This window comes from Hypanus sabinus, chromosome 24, assembly GCF_030144855.1.
Source record: "Hypanus sabinus isolate sHypSab1 chromosome 24, sHypSab1.hap1, whole genome shotgun sequence".
Classification (NCBI taxonomy): Eukaryota; Metazoa; Chordata; class Chondrichthyes; order Myliobatiformes; family Dasyatidae; genus Hypanus; species Hypanus sabinus.
In genome coordinates this window covers 37341100-37362593 of record NC_082729.1, presented here as the reverse complement: position 1 = coordinate 37362593, position 21494 = coordinate 37341100, and the positions used below count along the sequence as shown (strand labels likewise).

Below are 21494 nucleotides of genomic sequence, written 5' to 3'. Positions count from 1 at the left end.
GTGCTTGTGCATGAGTCGCAAAAGGTTGGTTTGCAGGTGCAGCAGGTTATCAAGAAGGCAAATAAAATGTGGCCCTTCAGTGCTCATCCATTCATTACCTGCCTTGATGTATAACACAGGCAATCATGGTCTTTCCGTGACCGTGACTGTTCTTGGCAATTTTTCTACAGAAGTGGCTTGCCATTGCCTTCTTCTGGGCAGTGTCTTTACAAGACGGGTGACCCCCAGCCATTATCAACACTCTTCAGAGATTGTCTGCCTGGCGTCAGTGGTCGCATAACCAGGACTTGTGATCAGCACTGGCTGCTCATACAACCATCCACCACCTGCTCCCGTGGCCTCACAGGATTCTGATCAGATGTAGATGCTACACCTTGCCCAAGGGTGACCTGCAGGCCAGTGGAGAGAAGTGCCTTATGCCTCCTTTGGTAGAGATGGATTTCACCCCGCCACATGGCTAGATGGATTCAATTGAAGACCAGGGAAATTATGCTGCAAAATGGCACTTTTGTGATCTCCTGGGAGATTCCGCGGACTAGATTCTCAAGGGTACAGGTATGGCTGGGACGGCCGTCACTGAGGATGGATGCTACGTCGTGGCCTGGCAGCTGAAGATGAGCCTGTGCTCAGCTCCATTACCTCCTGCCGATTAAAGTGTCGAGTAAGGTTAAAAATCTTCGAGGACGTGGGTGGAAAATGGACAGACGACCAGCGCGGTCTGCCTGCGCTTGGTTGGTACCATCGGGCTCCTGGACCGGCTTCACTTGCCTCGGCGCTGAACGGGCTCCACGGAAGACACTGAAGTTCAAGTTCCTTGTGTTCTTGTTTTCTGTTTTGCTTCACTACTTGCGCAACTCGTCCTCTTTTGCAAATTGGATATGCGGCGATCTTGTGTGTTTTTCAGAGAATTCTACTGTGTTTCTTTGCTTTGTGAGTGCCTGCAAGAAGAAGAATTGCGAAGTTGTTTCTGCTATGTACACTTTGATAATAAATTTGAACTATACTGGTGCGATCACTGGAGCCGAGTACGACGGGTTGTCTATTGCTGGGTCCTCAGGTGGCTGGGGAGGCCAATCTGGGACTGACATGTTCTAGTAAAGTGTGGGCAAGATGAGTGGTGGCTGTGGTTAGTGGCTGGGTCCTTTGGTCATTCAGTCTCTCCTTTCATTTGTTCTCTGCGGCACAGCGTGGTGGCTCTCGTGTGGCTCAGCTCCCTCTTGAACAGATTTCCTCCAGGAGCTTCTATTGAGTGCAATGTCTTCCCCGTCTTCAGACGTCACGTTGGGATTTCTTCAGGCTGATACTGATGTTGTTTCTTAAGCACCTCCTTCGCCCACCAGGGGCCCGCTGAGCGTCTGTTAACGGAGAGTACAGGTCCTATTTGCGGAAGTCTGAGTTAAGCACCCGGATGATATCAGGGTACAGGTGAGGTCGCACCTGTACCTCACCTGTACCCGTGACATTCTGGCCGATACACTGGCCTTGGAGGTTGTGTAGAGGAGGTTTCACCAAGTTGATTCTAGAGATAAGGGGTTTTGTATTCTGAGCAGAGATTGAGTTGCCTGCATTATAATCACTGGGATTCAAAAGAATGAGAGAGAAGCATACAAAATTATGAAAGGGATAAAGGCAGAGGCAGAGAAGTTGTTTCCACTGCTAGGTGAGACTAGAACTAGGGGACATAGCCTCAAGATTCGTGTGAGTATATTTGTAGCAGAGACGAAGAGAAACTATTTTCCCCAAAGAGTAGTGAATCTGTGGAATTCCCTGGCCAAGGAGGCAGTAGAGGCTATCTTGATGAATACATTTAAGACACAGTTAGATAAATTTTTGCATAGCAGGGGAATGGGCAGGCAGGTGGAGCTGAGTCCGTGGCAAGATAGCCATGATCTTATTGAATGGTGGAGGCAGGCCCAATGGGCCAGACGGCCAACTCCTAGTTCTTCTGTTCTTAAAGGAGGGGAGGTGAGGAGGGAGCACCACACTGTAGGAGGGTCACTGTGGTGAGGGAGCACCGTGCTGTGGAAGGGGTGACAAGGAGGGACTGCCGTGCTGTGGGAGGAGTGGTGAGGAGGGAGCACCGTGCTGTGGGTGGGGCAGTGAGGAGGGAGCACCGCGCTGTTGGAGAGGTGGTGAGGAGGGGAGCAATGCACTTTGGAGTGACAGTGAGGAGCGAGGACTGTACCGTCCCGTGGGGAGGGTCAGTGCGGGGGGAGCACTGTGCTGCTGGAGGGGCGGTGAAGAAGGAGGACTGTGCTGATGGAGTGGCGCTGAGGATGGGCAATACCCTGAGCCTCAGAACAGCGGGAACTCGATCCCATCCCTTCTTGCACTCCCTCAGGACGCTTCGCAACAGGCCCCCACTCCGGAGTACACGAGAGGACTCCCACCAGCTCCTCTCTCCCCCCACCACACACCTCCACCCCAGCAAGGCCAAGGGCAAGAGCCACAGGGACCAAAGGCTTCCTGTAGAGAAAAGAGACGTTGAGGCTGAATCTAACACAAGCAAGAGGCTTGACCGCAAGGGAGACGGTGCGATGGTTAAGTGGGGAAGGAACTCAGAAGGCGATAGTATCATTTATAAATTGGATAAATTTTCTATCGACGTTTCCTACACCACCCTCCCCCCCACACCCCTGGTTGAGGAACGGTATTAGTCAACTACTGTAGGCCTCAATGACGCGTTAAACAGCCTTTGTAATCTAGCGAGCAGTTGTACCGAATGGTGGCTGCTCTCAGCCCAATGATGAACCCACCCATCTCTAATAACTGTTTCTTACTGATAAGAGTTTTATCTGATGTACCACAGTCATTGGGTCACAGGCTCACAGAAATCTGAACAGACGTTTTCCCATGGCGGGGGAGGCTGACAGATGTTAATCCCTCTCTCATGAAACTATCTCCGAGGTGTCGTTCACACCTCCTCACCACCACAGACCCTACCCCCCCTGCCCTCCCTAATCCCAAGGGTGGTGGGCGGAAACAAGAGTTTGTAGGAAGGTGGGGCAGATTCTGCAGGATAGCGTTGGGGGGGGTGAAGGGGGAGAGCCAGGGTGAGGGAGCACCACACACTGTGGGAATGACCACCGTGTGGCAAATACCACACTGTCAGAGGGGTGGTGAAGGAGCACACCCTCCTGTAGAGGGAGCGTGCTGAGGGAGGGGCAGTGAGGAGGGAGCACCCACTCTAGGAATGGCGATGAGGAGGGAGCATCCCACTGTGTGATAGGCGGTGAGGAGGGAGCACCCCACTGTGTGATAGGCTGTGAGGAGGGAGCACCCCACTGTGTGATAGGCAGAGGAGGGAGCTCCATGCTCCAGGAGGGGCCATGAGAGCAACACCTGTGGGAGGGCCACGCTGGGAGAGAGGTGGCATGGAGGGAGCGCTGTGCCTCAACTGGTGAGGCAAGGAGAGTGCAGTCTGCTGCGGGAGGGCCAGTGAAGAGGGAGCACTGCTCTGTGGATTGGGCAGTGAGGAGGGAATCCCACTCCATGGCGGGGTGATACTGAGGGAGTGTTCCACTGTCAGATAGATGGTGGGGAGAGTGCCACAGTGTGGGGGAACACCACACTGTGGGATGTTTGATGAAGAAGGAGCACACTTTTTGGGAAGGGCCTGGAGGAGAGGGTGCCACGCTGGGAGAGAGGTGGCACTGAGGGAGTGTTGTGCCTCAAGAGGGGAGTCGAGGAGGGAGCAGCAAGCCGTGGGAGGGGCAGCAAGAATGGAGCAGCATTCTGTGCCAAAGACAGCAGTCCAGTTGGGGAAAAAAAAGGGCCACGGATAAATTGATCCCTCAATCTCCTCACACCCAACCCTCAAAAGTTCAGTGTAGACTTATTATCAAAGTACATACTTGGGATTCATCTTCTTGCAGGCACAGTACAGCAAAGAAATATAGACAGTTAATAAGAGAATATCAGCCGGATAGTTGAACTGTTCCTGAGCCTGGTGGTGTGGGACCTGAGGCTCCTGTAGCTCCTTCCCGATGGCAGCATTGAAAAGAGAGCATGGTCTGGATGGTGGGGGTTCTTGATGACGGATGCTGCTTTCTTGAGGCAGCGCTCCTTGCAGATGTGCTCAGTGCTGGGGAGGGCTTTCATCTGTGACTGGACTGGGCTTTTCATCTGGACTGGGCTGCAACCATTACTTTTGGTAGGCTTTTCCATATCAGGCTGTACACTGGGTGAATGATCCCCTTAACTCAGGGCCACCACCACCTTCATGCAGCTGGGATATTATTGTACAGACCCTGGCTGTCTGCGGTATTCCAACCAGGAGCTCAGCCTGGAAGCACCAGCTGTGGAACGTCACTCGTGGTGGAGGGGAATATGTCTTTCTTTCTTTCTTATTGGGATCAGGAGGAACTCAGCAATGTTGAGTCTGTGGAGCTCAGAAATCCTTGGGACCTACAGCTCGGTGAGGCGTCCCTGTGAGAGCGGGACAGGCATCCGCCCTATACCCCAGGCAAGGCTGCCCTAACATCCACCACCCCCACCAGACCTTGGCTTCTCAAAACATCTGCCTTCTACTCTCAATCATCACCACCCTCTTCCTCCACAGTCCTCAAGGCTCAGGCAAGTCCATAGATCCGACAATCTCATCTGGGGCTTACTCTAAGATGAGATCCTTGGGTTGGGCCCTTCCCAGGGCCTGGGCCTAACATGTTGATGCAATCATAGGGTGGCAGGAGGTTGCAAACAACTTTAGAGTTAGCCAGCTCCACCATGGACAAATCCTTACCCAGCTTTGAGGATGTCTTCAAAAGGTGGTACATCAAGAAGAACCCCAAGAAAATGGAGGGCTACGTAGGAGGGCAGGGTTAGATTGAGTAGGTTTAAAGGTCAGGGGCCAAAGGGTCTATACTGTGCCATAGTGTTCTATGTTCTAAGGCGGCATCCATCAGTAATGACCCTCACCTCCCAGAATGTGCCTCTTCTCATTACTACCATTGGGGAGGAAATAAAGATTTAAAGATTAGCTTCATTTGTCACACGTACATTGAAATATGCAGTGAAATGCGTCATTTGCATTAACAACCAACATAGTGTGAGATTTTTTTAAAGTATTTTTATTTATTAAGAGACAGGGCGGAATAGGCTGTATTGGCCCTTCAAGCTTCCCAGCAACCTCCGATTTAACTCCAGCCTTATCACGGGACAACTTACAATGACCGACTAACCTATGTCTTCGAACTGTGAGGGGTGCCGGGGCACCCAGAGGAAACCCGTGTTGTCAGGGGAAAACATATAACCTCCTTACAGACAGCAGCAGGAAGTCACAGCCTACAGAATTGTCACTGTCAGGGCCAACAAAGAATGCCAACAATTTATATATATTTCGAGATACAGCACAGAACAGGCCCCCTGCGACCTGCGCCACCCAGAACCCCCCCAACTTTAAAGCTAGCTCAATCGCGAAACAGTTTACAATGACCAATCAACCTACCGGCTGGTAGGTTAATTAACCCTTAGTGACCTGTAAGTATTTGGAGTGTGGGTGGAAACTAAAGCGCTTGGAGGAAACCCACGTGGTTGAGGGGAGAACATACAGATTCCTTACAGAAGCAGCATTACGCCAACTGCTACAGTATCATGTTGCTCTGTAGAGAGGCCTGTGGATGGCACAGGAGCCTGAAAATGCAAGCTGAATGCTTTAGGAAAAGCTTCTTCTCCCCCACCATCAGATTCCTTAACGGTCTAGGTACACCGTCTTGCTATCCTGCTTTTGCACAGTTTATTTATTTATTATGACTGAATATTTTTTATGTCTCACACTGTAGTGCCACTGCAAAACTACAGATAATAAACCCGATTCTGAAAATACAGTGACTCATCTCTAATAGCATTGAAGACCGTTTGGCAGTCCTCTGCCCATGTACCTATTTCATCATGATCCTACTTGTAATTTCTCATAATTTTTCTACACAATCCTTCTCAGTATTGGTAAGAGAAAAGATAAATAGGATCTCTGCGGAGAGGAGCAAAGGGCATCAGGGACTTTGAAAAGGGGTGTTGTCACAGTGAGACACGACATGGATGCCGGTTACTGGTTTTGCAGAATTAGTGTGTTGGCCCTGTCTCTGGGGATTGGCTCTGCCTTTCACGCACTGGGTGTGAATCAGCTGCCCCAGGACACTTCAGCTGAAGAACAATTCCTGTGAAAGTCCCTTATCTCTTGGGGACAGTTGCTTCACTTCTGGAGGCCACGTGCAGCTGTGGCTAAGGCAGCTGGAAGAATGACAGATGGACTAAACAAATACATATACTCAGTGGCCACTTTATTAGGTTCCTCCTAAAAGTGGCCGTTCAGAATACATTCATGATCTTCTGCTGCTGTAGCCCACCCACTTCAAGGTTCGACATGTTGTGCGTTCAGAGATGCTCTTCTGCCCACCAGTGTTGTAACTTGTGGTTATTTGAGTTACTGTCGCCTTCCTGTCAACTTGAAGCAGTCTGGCCATCCTGCTCCGACCTTTTTCACACACAGAACTGCCGATCACTGGATTTTCACACCATTCTCTATAAACTCTAGAACTACCAGGAGATCAGCCGTCTCTGAGATACTCAGACCACCCCGTCTGACAGCAATAATCTCTCCACGGTTAAGGTCACTTAGGTCACAATTCTTCCCCATTCTGCTGTTTGGTCTGAACAACGACCGTGTCTGCATGCTTTTATGCATTCAGTTGCTGCTACGTTTAGTTGTTTAGATGATTGCATTAACGAGCTGGTGTACAGGTCTACCTAATAAAGTGGGCACTAAGTGTGGAGTAATTTGTCAAGCCATCATCAGTACTGCTGCCACAAAACAACAAATGTCATGACTCATGCTACAACCCCACAGTTACCCAACTTACAGCTATTATCCAACAACCACCAGGCTCCTGAAGCAGCATAGATAACTTCACTCACCTCAACTCCAAACTGATTCCACAACCTACGGACTCTATTTCAACTCTACACTTTACAAAGCTTCTTCTCAGTGTATTTACTTTTTAAAAAAAAACTTACTTGCACAATTTGTCTTCATTTACACATTGGCTCTCAGATTTCATTTATGTATAGGTTTTCATAAATTCTATGGTATTTCTTTAATACCTGCAGGAAAATGAATCCTAGGGTAGTATATGGTGACAATAAATTTACTTTGACTAGTTGTCAGTGATCACTTTGGTCAAACTATGGCCATGCACTTTGGTACAAGGTATAAAGGCATAGACTAATTTCTTACCAAATTTTCTCATTGAGAAAATTCAAAAATTGCAATGAAAAGTGACTTGGAATTCCTCATAACACACACAAAATGCTGGTGGAACACAGCAGGCCAGGCAGCATCTAAAAGGAGAAGCACTGTCGACATTTCGGGCTGAGACCCTTCGTCAGGACTAACTGAAAGGAAAAAAAAGTCCTCATGCAGGATTCCCCAAAGCAGAGGTTCCCAACCTGGGGTCAATGGACCCCTCAGTTAATGGTAGGACCATAGCATAAGAAAGGTTGGGAACCCCTGCCCTAAGGGATAACTTGCAGGTTGAGTTGGTAGTAAGGAAGGCAAGTACAATGTTAGCATTCATTTCCAGAGGTCTAGATTATTAAAGTAAGGTTGTAATGCTGATGCTTTTTAAGGCATTGGTCAGACCACGTTCAGAGTAATTGTGAGTAGTTTTGGGCTCCTTGTCTGGGAAAGGATACACTGGGTCCAGAGCAGTTTCACAAGAATGATCGCAGGAATGAAAGTGTTAATTCGTGGGGAGTGTTTGATGGCAATGGGCATGAACTCGCTGGAGTAGAAGAATGAGGGATTACACTGAAGTCTATTGAATACTGAATAGTCGAGATAGAGTGAATATGGAGAGGATGTGAGGGAGTCTAGGCGCAGAGGGCACAACCTCAAAGTTCAGGGATGTCCCTTTAGAACAGAGATGAGGAGGAATTGCTTCAGCCAGAGGGATTTATTAAATTCAAGTCAGTGGAATTTATTGCCTCAGACAATGTGGAAGCCAAATCGTTGGGTATATTTAAAACTAAGGTTGATAGGTTCTTGATTAGTGAGAGCATCAAAGGTTACGGGGAGAAGGCAGGAGAACAGGTTTGAGAAGGTTTATAAATCAACAATGTCCAAATGGTGAAGCAGACTTGATTGGCACATTGGCCCAAATCTGCTCCTTTGTCTTATGATTATTGAACAGTTTAAGGATGTCGACCTCCACCATTCTCTCAGGCATTGATCTTCAAAACAAGTCCATGACAGGGCAATTCCTGACCCAGAGAGAAGGGTCATTCAAAGTGCCCGAGACTGGCATTAGCATCTGACAGCCAGCATGGACACAGATGGGGTGAATGGCTTTACTCTCTGCTGGGTGACTACATTAACGTAACTGAAGGACAGACTGAGTCAGGTGTCCATTTCGCTGCTGGTGTTTAGGTCAGCCAAGAAGGTCTTTCATCTTATTCTGTCCTCAACCATCTTCTCTGTAGTGCCCCTGGTGTGGGTCAGGCTCCTCATTTCTGCCTCTATGGTACAGCACCAAGTTGTCTTTTTTGTCCCCCATGTTCCCTCTGCCCTTCAGGTACCTTGATGAGTTGGCTTCTCTTCTCATCATATGCCCAATCCATCTCCAACATTTCCTCATGATTTCTGTGGCCATGTCCACTTGATGGCACTGAAGGAGTACAGTGTGGTTGGAGATCTTTCAAAAAATACTTTGGATTTTCTGAAGGCTGATGGTGTGGAATGACGACAGCTTGGCAAGGTTGCTCTCTGACATGCAACAGCATTCTGACCCACACACGAGTGTTTCTAGCCCTGATGGGTCTGCACTGGATGTTATCCTTGGTCCCAGCATCCTGCTGAATGATGCTGCCCAGGTAGGTGATTCTGTCTGTGCTGGGTATGTCGAGGCCATACGACTTGATGGGAGGAGGAGACTCTGCATTTAGGGTCAAGGTCTCAGTCTTTCTCTGGCTGACCCTGAGTCCAGCCTGACCACCAAAGGACAGGGGCTGAGTTTTCTATAGTAATACGAGGTCATCCGCAAAGTCAAGGTCTTCTGAAGAAGAGAAAGGAGTCCACCTATTGGCTCTCTGCTTATCTTTTGTTGTTTGCCTCAGTTAATCACCAGATTGAACAACATTCCTGACATTACACAACCTTGCCTGACTCCTGTCTTAACTTCAAAGGTCAAATTGCAGTTGGAAGCTCCAAGAGGACCACAAACCAGTCATGGGGTTTGGAGGCTTGCGTGCCTCAATGACCTGGAGAGCTACGTTGGTTGGAGTCACAGCCTTGTAGGGTCACCCAAAACAAACAGATTAAAGAATGGTCCACCGGTCCTCCAGGTTCGGGGATTCAGTTTGGGGCCAACAACCCTGACTGCTATAACAAAACTGTTATGGAGAAAGAAATGAAGGCCAGCCTCAGTGGCCACTTTATTAGGTACACATGGACACTCAGTCAGTTATGCAAATATCTGATCAGCCAATCATGTGGAAGGAACTCAATGCATAAAAGCATGCAGATGTGGTCAAGAGGTTCAGTCGTTGTTCAGTCCAAACATCCGAGTGGGCAACTCAGAAACTGCTGATCTGCTGCAACAGTGCACAACAATCTCCAGAGTTTACATAGAATGGTGCGAGAAACACCAGTGAGCGGCAGTTCCGTGGAGGGAAAAGGCTTGCTGATAAGAGAGGTCAGAGGTGAATAGCCAGACTTGTTCAAGCCAATGAGAAAATGACCGTAACTCAAATAACCATGCGTCACAACAGTGGCGTGCAGAAGAGCATCTCGGAATGCACGCACGTTGAACCTTGAAGTGGATGGGCTACAGCAGCAGAAGATCACAAGGAGTTCTGCTCCTGAACCTAACAAAGGAGGAGAATGGACAGACTGTTTCAAGCTGTCCTCACGAGCTACGCCTCCTGCTTGTGGAAAAATAACTACTCCCAAGGCTGGTATCACACAAGAGTTACTCCAAGATTAATTCCGCTTCTTCGCCATTCAGTTTGTTAGTGATTCAGGTGCCTTCCCTGCTCTGGAAATCGCTTGTTGTCAGCCCCATTAATCATTTACACCCCAGATCCATTTGCAACAATTCAACTTAAGGCTCTTTCTAGCGTCATTCTCAACAGAAAACAGCGTTGGAACCTTTTTCCTGAGAGATAAGGGAGACTATTTTGAGACAAACTTGTTAAAAAAAAAGTCTCCTCCTGGTTCTGTATTCTAATTCTCAGTAGAGTTAAATTTAAACACAATATAATACTACTTGAATTCCCCTTTTATGAATTGAGTTGCTGCCAAATAATTGGCTGATTAGATATTTGCATTAATGTACAGGTATACCTAATACAGCAGCCACTGAGTGTAGGAGGACCAGGCTTAAGATGGGAGAGGAGAAGTTTACTAGGAACCTGAGGGGCAACCTTTCCCCGCACAGAGGGTCAAAGTCAAGGTAAAATTTGTTATTATGTTTACCACAGTTCTGTGCAAAAGTCTTAGGTACATAAATATATCTGAGGAGCCTAAAACATTTGCACAGTACTCTAGAATTTTACGTATTACACTGCATTCTTGCAGCTTCAAAACAAAACAAACTTTATGACGTATGTGAGTGATGACAAATATGACTGATATTGTGGACTGAGAGTGGGAAGGGGGCAGGGAGAGGGGAATCATGGTTGAGGAAAGGGGAAGGGAGAGGGGAGGGAGTGGGAAGCACCAGAGAGTCATTCTGTAATGATCAATAAACCGATTGTTTGGAATTAGATGACCCAGACTGGTGTCTCAGGGCTGACAGTGCCTGCACACCCGCCACCCCCTGCCCCGGCACTCCTTTCCCCCACCCCACTCATCTTCCCCAACATTTGCTCCCAACAGATCTACAAAATCACTTTTGGCTCCACATTCACAAATACCACATTCTGTGCTAAAGTTGTGTGTGTGTGTGTGTGTGTGTGTGTGTGTGTGTGTGTGTGTGTGTGTGTGTGTGTGTGTGTGTGTGTGTGTGTGTGTGTGTGTGTGTGTGTGTGTGTGTGTGTGTGTGTGTGTGCGTGCGTGCGTGCGTGCATGGGTGCACAGTACTGTATGTTACCTTAACCCATGACCTCACCTTAACCCATAGTCTCACACAACCTCAGTAGAAAAAACTTGCTTGAATTCACCCTATCCATACCAGCCATAATTTTGTACACCTCTGTGAAATCTCCCCTTATTCCCTTATTCTCCAATGCTGCAGGGAATGAAGTCCTAATCTATTGAACCTTCCCTATAACTGCTTGCACTCACACTGATATGGGTAACACTACAGAGAGTGTCCGACTTTCCTCTTCAGCTCATTCACCTTAACCAGTCACATAGCGATACAGCAAAGGCACAGGGCCTTTGGCCCAGCTCACTACCCCCACCCCCTACACTAATCCCTTATCCCTGCGTTAGGACTGCATCCCTCCATATCTTGTTTAAATGCCTGTCTAAGCATCTCTTAAACATTGTGATTAAGTTACCACCAGGTATCACCATCACTAGAGGTGACAAATCCAAGCATCACCAAACTAGTGTCCTGAGACAGTCACAACTTGGGAGCCGAATGCCCTCAAATCTGTGGATGCGTATCGACTTCAGGAGAAACTTGTCTCCTCTCCACCCAATGACACATCAACAACTCTACAGTCTGCACTGTTTTGACACTCAGGTTCCTTAACATTTTTATTGCACTGGGCCTCATGTGGGAGAACCATATCTCCTTCATTAACAAAAAGGCTTGACGGCAGATGTATTTCTTGTGGTATCTGGTAAAATTCCATCTTGCTCAGAAAGTGCTAGTGCAATTCTGTACTGCCATCACAGTGAGAATCGTCACGTCAGCTATTGGTGTCTGGTTTGGTGCAGCACCCTCTCACAGTGTACAAAAAACACAGGGAACTACCAGGTCAGCAAAAAAAGACACTGGCTGTAGTCTGCCAAGGACAAAGAAGCAGGCAGAAAAATCATTGTGGACACTACCCACCCAGCAAACTGCCTTTTCCTAAAGCTCCCTTCCGGAAAGCACTAGAGGGCTGTTAAAACAAAAACTTCACACCATCTTAAAAGTTCCTTCTGATCAAGCATTCTAGTTAGCTGCATCCACCTCCCCCCACCTCACCATCTATTACCTCAGTCAGTGCATGGGCTACAGCAGTAGAAGACAATACACTCAGTAGCCACTTGAAAGATACTGTGTGCACTGTATGTATTATAGACGGTGGCACAGTTTGGTGGTGGTTAGCACAATGCTTTACATTACCAGCAACCCAGGGTCAATTCCTGCCACTGTCTGTCAGGAGCTTCTGCATTCTCCCCATGACGGCATGGGTCTCCTCCCACAGTCCATAGGATCATTACAGAAAACCTTTACTACCAAATGCAGTAAGCATATCCAACAGTTCATCTCTGTGCAACAGGAGAACGCAGATTCTGTTTTATTACTCTGTACTTTGTGTTTTTAAATGCTGCTGCTGTAACAAAAGAGTCTCCCACTCTGGATCAATAAAGTTATTATTATGATCTACCAGTTGGTGGGTTAATTGGGATCATTGTAAACTGTCCCACAATTACGCTGGGGGTTAATTGGCAGTGTAGCTGAAAGGCCTGGAAGAGCTTGCTCTCCACTGTATCTCAGTAAACAGAAACATTCTGCAGATGAACTAACCTAAGACTATGATCGCTATTGTATTGTTGCTCCGCTATTCACAGTTTACCCTTCGTATTCTACATAATTCTTTATGAATGTTGACTGTTATTGTTTTGGGTTGCATGGTGCACCCTGACTAGCCCACCACAGCAAACTCCTAATACATGTAAATATTTATTGCGAATAAAAATAATCACTGAATCTGGTTCCCCTACTACCTCTGGCAGTAACTTATAGACATCAGATACCTCTATAAAAAACCTAACACCCCCCCCCCCAGATCTCCTTTAATCGCCTTACTCTCATCTTGTGCTTTTAATGCTCCCACCTTGGAGCTACGTATTCAGACTACCTACCCTGTCTACGACACAAAAGCCTGAAATCATGTACCACCAATCTCTTCTTACTGTTATAAGGTCTCCTCGTATGGTAAGATGGATTCTAGACCTCACAATCCACCTTGTTATGACCTTGTGCCTGCTATTTAGATCATAGAAATGTACAGCATAATCCTAACCTTTTGGCCCACAATATGCAAGCGAATCGAAGTGCTGGGGTAAGTTTATACTCAATGATCTTTCAAAGCCTATTGAATACTGAAATGCCTAGATAGAATGGATGTGGAGAAGATGTTTCCAATAGTGGGAGAGTCTAGGATCAGTGGGCACAGCCTCAGAATACAAGGACGTCTCTTTAGAACAGAGACGAGGAGCAATTGCTTTAGCCAGAGGGTGGTGAATCTGTGAAATTTGTAGCTGCAGACACTTGTGGAGGCAAAGTCATTGGGTATACCTAAAGCAGAGGTTGATAGATTCTCGATTAGTGAGAGAGTCAAAGGTTATGGGAAGAAGGCAGGAGAATGGGGTTGGGAGAGATAATAAATCAGCCATGATGGAATGGCAGTGCAGACTTGATGGGCCAAATGGCCAAATTCTGCTCCTATGTCTTACATTGTACCAACCTTTTAGCCACTCCATGATCAAACTAACCCCTTCCTCCAACACAGAACATAATCCTCCATTTTTCTATCATCCATGAATCTGTGGCGACCCACTTTCTGCGCAGGCGAACCGGCTCACAAACTGCCAGCGCCGCCAAGTTTGAATAAACTAGTCTCAAAACGACTTACCGACTGCGTGTCATTATTTCAGCGCTGTGTGTAGCACATCGCTACATTGGTGACCCCAACGGTCCAAATGGGATTTGGACCGAAGATGACCGACTCTTCATCTGTTCACGCAGTTGTGCCAAAACTGCCGACTTTCTGGACGCTGCGACCACGTGTGTGGTTTAGCCAAGCAGAAGCCCAGTTCCAGATTCGGCAGATATCCTCTGATTCCACGCGTTACTACCACGTGGTGAGCGCCCTTGACCAGGAGACGGCCGCCCAGGTTGTGGATTTCATACAGTCGCCCCCGGAAGAAGGCAAATATGAAGCATTCAAAGCGCTGCTCATTGGGACCTTTGGCCTCTCATGGCGTGAGCGAGGTGCCCGCCTGCTTCACCTGGACGGTTTGGGAGACAGACTGCCATCAGCATTGTTGAATGAGATGCTGGCCCTGGCTGACGGACACAAGCCCTGCCTCATGTTCAAGCAAGCGTTCCTAGAGCAACCGCCCAAGGAAATACGTCTGCTGCTGGCCGACACAGATTTCAGCGACCCCCGGAAGATGGCGGCCCTGTCAGATGTGCTGTGGAAAGCCAAGAGGGAGAGCGTGGCGTCCGTCCATCAGATTACCAGGCCACGCGCCCAACAATGGACCAGACCAGGCCCGGCAGGGGGGCGCACACAACACAAGAGGCAGGAGTGAGGAGGACAGTGAACAGTGGTGTTTCTACCACCAGCGGTGGGGCACAGAAGCCCGTCGTTGTTGCCCACCTTGCAAGGGGCAGGGCCAGCTGCCGCTAATGGCTATGGCGGCAGGCCACCAGGACCGCCTCTTGTACGTCTGGGACAAACAGTCGGGACGCCGCTTCTTGGTCGACACCGGAGCGGAAATCAGTGTCTTGCCCCCGACGGGGTACGACACCCGCAACAGGAAGCCAGGACCCACCCTGAGGGCCGCAAATGGCAGCATGATACGGACCTATAGCACCCGCACAGTGCAGCTGTAGTTCGGCACCAGCCGGTTCACGTGGGACTTCTCACTGGCCGCGGTGGCCCAACCACTCCTGGGGGCGGACTTCTTGCGAGCTCACAGCCTGCTGGTCAACTTGCAAGGGAAAAGACTGGTACATGCCGAGACTCTCCAGACATTCTCCCTGGGTGAAGCCAAGTTGCCAGCCCCACACCTGGATTCCATCACGCTGTCGGACAACTAATTCACCAGAATCCTGGCGGACTTTCCTTTGATTCTGGTATCGCAGTTCACAGGAGCTATGCCCAGACACGGGGTACAGCACCACATTCCGACCCAGGGACCACCCCTCCACACCCGTGCACGAAGGCTCCCCCCGGAAAATCTCCACCTGGTGAAGGAGGAGTTCAAGAGGATGGAGGAATTGGGGATCGTGTGGAGGTCCGACAGCCCATGGGCCTCCCCCCTGCACATGGTGCCTAAAGCAGTTGGGGGTTGGAGACCATGCGGCGACTACCGCAGACTGAACGAGGCTACAACTCCAGACTGCTACCCTGTGCCGCACATACAGGACTTTGTAGCAAACCTGCACGGGGCAAGAATCTTTTCCAAAGTAGACCTCGTCCGGGGATACCATCAAATCCCGGTGCACCCTGAAGATATCCCCAAAACAGCACTCATCACCCCGTTCGGCCTGTTTGAGTTCCTCCGAATGCCGTTCGGCCTGAAGAATGCCGCACAGACGTTCCATGGGCTAATGGATGCGACTTGGACTTTGCGTTCATCTATTTGGACGACATCCTTATAGCCAGCAGTAGTCATCAGGAGCATCTGTCCCACCTCCGTCAACTCTACTCCCGCCTGAGTGATTTCGGCCTCACGATCAACCCGGCCAAATGCCAGTTCGGTCTCGATACCATCGACTTCCTGGGCCACAGAATTACCAAAGACGGGGCAACACCTCTGCCCGCCAAGGTAGACGTGATCCGCCACTTTGCCCGGCCCAACACAGTCAAAGGCCTGCAGGAGTTTGTTGGTTTGGTGAACTTCTACCACCGTTTCCTCCCCTCAGCAGCCCGTATCATGCGCCCTTTGTACACCCTGATGTCGGGTAAAGACAAGGACATTACTTGGGATGAGGAGGCCGCGGCCACTTTCATTAAAGCCAAGGAAGCCTTGGCAGATGCTGCGACGCTGATGCACCCAAGAACAGACGTTCCAACTACACTCACGGTGGACACATCCGACACAGCAGTCGGTGGGGTGCTGGAGCAACTCATCGAGGGACACTGGCAACCCCTGGCATTCTTCAGCAAGCACCTACAACCACCCGCACTCAAGTACAGTGCTTTTGACTGGGAGCTGTTGGCACTGTATCTGGCAATCCAGCATTTCAGGTACTTCTTAGAAGGCAGGCCATTCACCGTGTTCACGGACCACAAACCGTTGACCTTCGCGTCCGATCCCTGGTTGGCTCGCCAGCAGCGACATCTGTCCTACATCTCTGAGTACACGACGGACATCAGCATGTCTCAGGAAAGGACAACGTCGTGGCGGATGCACTCTCCAGACCAGCTGTCCAGGCCCTGTCCCTGGGGGTGGACTATGCAGCACTGGTGGAGGCGCAGCAGGCAGACGACGAGATGCCCAGCTACAGGACCTCAGTCTCGGGTTTGCAGCTGCAAGACTTTCTGGTAGGCCCAGGTGAGAGGACCCTCCTGTGCGACCTGGCTACTAGGCAACCTCGCTCCATCGTCCCGGCGAGTTTTCGACTCCATACACGGTTTGGCGCACCCATCTATCAGGACAACTGTCCGGCTGGTTTCCAACAAGTTCGTGTGGCACGGACTTCGCAAGCAGGTCAGTGAATGGGCCAGAAAGTGCACGCAGTGCCAAACAGCCAAGGTGCAGCGGCACACTAAAGCCCCGCCACAGCAGTTCGAACCCACCCACCGGAGGTTCGACCACATTCATGTGGATATCATGGGCCCCCTACCAGTGTCCCGAGGAGCGCGGTACCCCCTAATGATGGTAGACCGGTTCATGAGGTGGCCAGAGGTGGTCCCACTCACCGACACATCTGTCGATTCCTGCGCCCGAGCACTGATCACAACCTGGGTAGCATGCTTCAGGGTACCGGCCCACATTACCTCCGACAGAGGCGCCCAGTTCACCTCCAGCCTGTGGTCGGCTGTGGCCAGCCTGTTGGGAACACAGCTACACCACACTACTGCCTACCACCCACAGTCGAGCGGACTAGTGGAGCGTTTCCACCGTCACTTGAAGTCGGCTCTCATGGCCCGCCTCAAAGGGCCCAACTGGGTGGATGAGCTTCCCTGGGTCCTGCTTGGAATTCGCACAGTGCCCAAAGAGGACCTGCACGCCTCATCAGCCGAGTTGGTGTATGGTGCACCTCTGGCTGTCCCAGGAGAGTTCATACCAGCCCCGAGGGGGAAAGAGGAAGAACCCGCAGCAGTCCTGGACAGCCTACACGAGAAGCTCAGCAACCTGGCCCCCGTACCGACTTGACAGCACAGACGAACCCCAACCCATGTACCCAAAGACCTGCAGAACTGTAAGTTTGTGTTTGTACGAAGGGGCAGACACTGGGCACCGCTACAGCGGCCATACGAGGGGCCGTTCAAGGTGATCAACAACAACGGGTCCACATACGTTCTGGACATTGGGGGGAAAGAGAAGGTTTTCACGGTGGACCTGGCGCAGCCGGTTGAGGTTCAGGCACCGCGGCGCAGAGGCAGACCTCCCAAACAGAGGCTGATCCAGACTGTGGACATTGGGGGGTGTATCGCTGGTTCTGGGGGGGGGCAACCCACTGGTCCTGCGCAGGCGAACCAGCTCACAAATAGCCAGCGCACGGGGGGAGACTTTGGTAATGCACCACTGATGTCATTTCCGCCCGGAGAGGGCGGGCGCTAGGGATTAAATGCCAGCACCGTGAAGTTTGAATAAACTAGACTCGAAACGACTTACCGACTGCGTGTTATTTCAGCGCTGTGTGTAGCACATCGCTACACACCCATCTTAAATATCTTAATGTACATTCTCTACCACCACTCCTACATCACATCAACCACTCTGTAAAAGAAACTTACCTCTGACATTACCCCCCCCCCCCAATACATTCCTTAAGCCTATGCCCTCTGGTATTGGCCAGAGTCACTCTGGGATCAGAAATGGAAAGGGTGAGCAGTTTCAAATTCTTGGGTGTTAACATCTCTGAAGATCTATCCTGGGCCCAGCATATCGACACAGTTACAAAGAAGACACAACAGCGGCTATACTTCATCAGGAGTTTGAGGACATTTGGTATGTCACCAAAGTCATTTGCAAATTCCTACAGATGTACTGTGCAGAGCATTCTAACTGGCTGCATCACCATCTGGTATGGGGGGGGGGGCACTGTGTAGGATCGAAATAAGCTGCAGAGAGTTGTAAGCAACACACACAAAATACTGGAGGAACTCAGCAGGCCAGGCAGCATCTATGGAAAAAAGTACAGCTGATGCCTTAGGCAGGACTTCGTGTGTTGTTTGGATTTCCAGCATCTGCAGATCCTCTTTTCTTTGCAGAGAGTTGTAAACTCAGTCAACTCCACCATGGGCACCAGCATCTAGGACACACTCAAGGAACGATGCCTCAAAAAGGCGGCATCCATCACAGAGACCCCCATCACCCAGGCGTGCCCTCTTCTCATTGCTACCGTTAGGGTGGAGGTACAGAAGCCTGAAGGTACACAGTCAACGATTCAGAAACAGTTTCTTCCCTTCTGCCACCCAATTTCTAAATGGACGTTGAACCCATGAACATAACCTCACTACTTTCTCTTCTCTCTTTTTACACTACGTATTTAATTATCTTTTTAATCTACTTGTGTATACTTCTTACTGTAATTTGCTTTTTATTATTACTGCATGTATTGCTCTGTACTGCTGAAAAACAACAGATTTCATGACATGTGGCAGTGATATCAAACCTGATTCTGATTAACCACTGCCACTTTGGGATAAGGCATTAGCTGTCCCTTCTATCAGAATCACTGATATACATTACTGTGCAAAAGTCTTACACACAAATATATCACTAGAGTGACTAAGACTTTAGGACAGTACTGTAGTAATTTTAAGTATTGCACTGTACTGCTGCCATAAGAAGAAAAACAAAGGTCCTAATATAATCAGATTCTGATATGGGTTTCTACTGTGGACTGAGAGTGGGAAGGGAGCAGGGAGACAGGAATCATGGTTGGGAAAAGGGGAAGGGAGAGGGGAGGGAGCGGAAAGGACCAGAGAGATATTCTGTAATGATCAATAAACCAAATGCCTGGTGTCTCAGGTCTCGAGGCTGGGTGTGTCCGCACACGACACTCCTTCACTGCCACCTGTCCCATACCCTTCCCACGGCACTCCACCCACGCCATTCCCAACATCCCTTGCTCTCGCCAGATTTACAAACTTGCTCTCTGTTCCACATTGACAAATACAGTATTGTGCAGAAGTCCAAAGGTCCTATATATGTACAGCACTGAACATTTTGCTGCATATTTATAGTGCAATAAATTTTAAAACCCTATGTTACAGTAAGAAACATTAAAAACAATAAATAAAGGAAGTGCATAAGGAGAATAAAATAGTGAAGCAACACACACAAAATGCTGGAGGAACTCAGCAGGCTAGGCAGCATCTATGGAAAAGAGTACAGTCAATGTTTCGGGCCGACCATGTAATGAGATACTTTCATGTTCAGAAATCTCTTGACTGAGGGGAAGAAGCTGTTCCTATGATGTCTTCAGGCTCCTCTGATTTCTGCCTCTTATAACGTTATTCACCTCTTATCCTCCTTTGCTCCACAGAGAAAAGGCCTAGCTCACTCAGACTTGTCTCATAAGACGATGCCAACGTGCACTGCACTGCACTCTCTCTGTAACTGCTGCACTTTAATCTATATTGCTATTGCTTTACCTTGTTCAAATTCCAAAGTAAATTAATTATCAAAGTACGGACATGCTGCCTTATACTAGATTGAGATTCACTTTCTTGCAGGCATTTACAGGAAAAAACAGTAGAATTTATGAAAAACTACACATAAGCAAAAACTGAAAAGCATCCGCTGTGCAGAGGGAGACACGCTGAAAATAAAAAAGAAGATTATCTGATCTGTATGAACAAGACTGCATCTCAGTACACTTGACAATAAACCAATCCGGTATCACAGAAACCAACCTCCCCTCTGTGGGCTTGGTCTACACCTCTCATTGCCTTGGGAAAACAGCCAGAATAATCAAAGATACAAAAGCCTGAAATTACGTACCACCAGGCTCAAGGAAAGCTTCTACCCTTGCTGCCATCTAAAAACCTCTTGTATGATAAGATAGACTCTTGGACCTCACAAACAACCTCGCTATGATCTTGCACCTTATTGTCTCCCTGCACTGCACTTTCTGTGCCGCTGTTACACTTTATTCTGCATTGTTATTGTTTTACCTTGTTCGACCTCAATGCACTGCGTAATGATCTGACCTGTATGAACAGTGTGAAAGACATGCTTTTCACCATATCTTGAGCTGACTTGACTTCACGAGGAAGAAATTGGGGATCCACGAAACAGTCCTCATGGGAGGAATCGGAGGTGGCGAGGATTAGTAACTTTAAATCCTTGCCATTGTCCTAGCACAGGATCTGTCCTGGGACCAGCACGCAAGCACCATCTCAAAGAAGGCACGGCATCACCTTTACTTTCTTAGAAATCTGCATAGATTCATCTAAAACTTTGATAAACTTCTATAGGTACACAGAGGAGAGTATCGTGACTGGTTTTATCACAGCTTGGTTTGGAAATACCAATGCCCAGGAATGGAAAAGCCTACAAGAAATGGCGGATACATCACAGCAAAAGCCCTCCTCACCACTGAGCGCATCCACCATCCAGACTATGCTCTCTTCTCATTGCAGCCATCAGGAAGGAGGTACAGGAGCCCCTCAGATGCCACACCACCAGGTTCAGGAACAGTTATTACCCTTCAACCATCAGGCTCCTGAACTGGCTCAGATAATTTCATTCACCTCAACACTGACACAACTTACGGACTCACTTTCAAGAACTCTGCAACACATCTTCTCAGTATTGCCTCTCTTTATCTATCCATTGCCACAAACATTTTGTATTTACAGTTCATCTTCCTTTGCAGTTAAATTGTTTTTCAATCTTTGTGTGTAGTTTCTCGTCGATTTTATTGTATTTATTTGTTCTTCTACTATGGAGGTCTGCAAGGAAATTGATCCCAGGGTGACATTTAATAATAAATTAAAGTTTTGAACTTTAATACATGTGACAATATTAATTCAATTCCGAGGAGGCTGTCCTGGTGAGCCTCTGCTGCCACCTGCAGGCTGGAGTCACTGGTGTGTGTGGGAGTGTGGCCAATACTGAGTGGATCAGTAAACATCCACTGACAAAGGGGCTTGGGCCTTCAGTGAGGACAGGGCCGCCCTGCAGATTAGCTGCTGTTTTGGCAGTGGTCTGCGGGAACATAGACAAATAATTAGTTAACCAGCCATGTAGGGTCAAACATGTCGCCCACTGTGACCGTCCAGTGTCTATGTGTGTGGGTTTACATTAACAGCAGCCACATATGCACATGTCAGTCTCTGTATGTTTGTTTTACACAGAACAACAAACTCCCTTGTTGTACAGAACCCCATGCATGCATTACACAGACTCGTGTGTGTGTGTGTGT

The 21494-nt window shown here is 48.7% G+C and overlaps 1 protein-coding gene across 2 annotated transcripts in view; it reads right to left on the bottom strand.

The window, feature by feature from the left end:
* cdk20 (cyclin dependent kinase 20) overlaps window positions 1-21494 on the bottom strand; it is a 61905-nt gene that overhangs the window by 3944 nt on the left and 36467 nt on the right. The gene's annotated exons all lie outside the window — the stretch shown is intronic.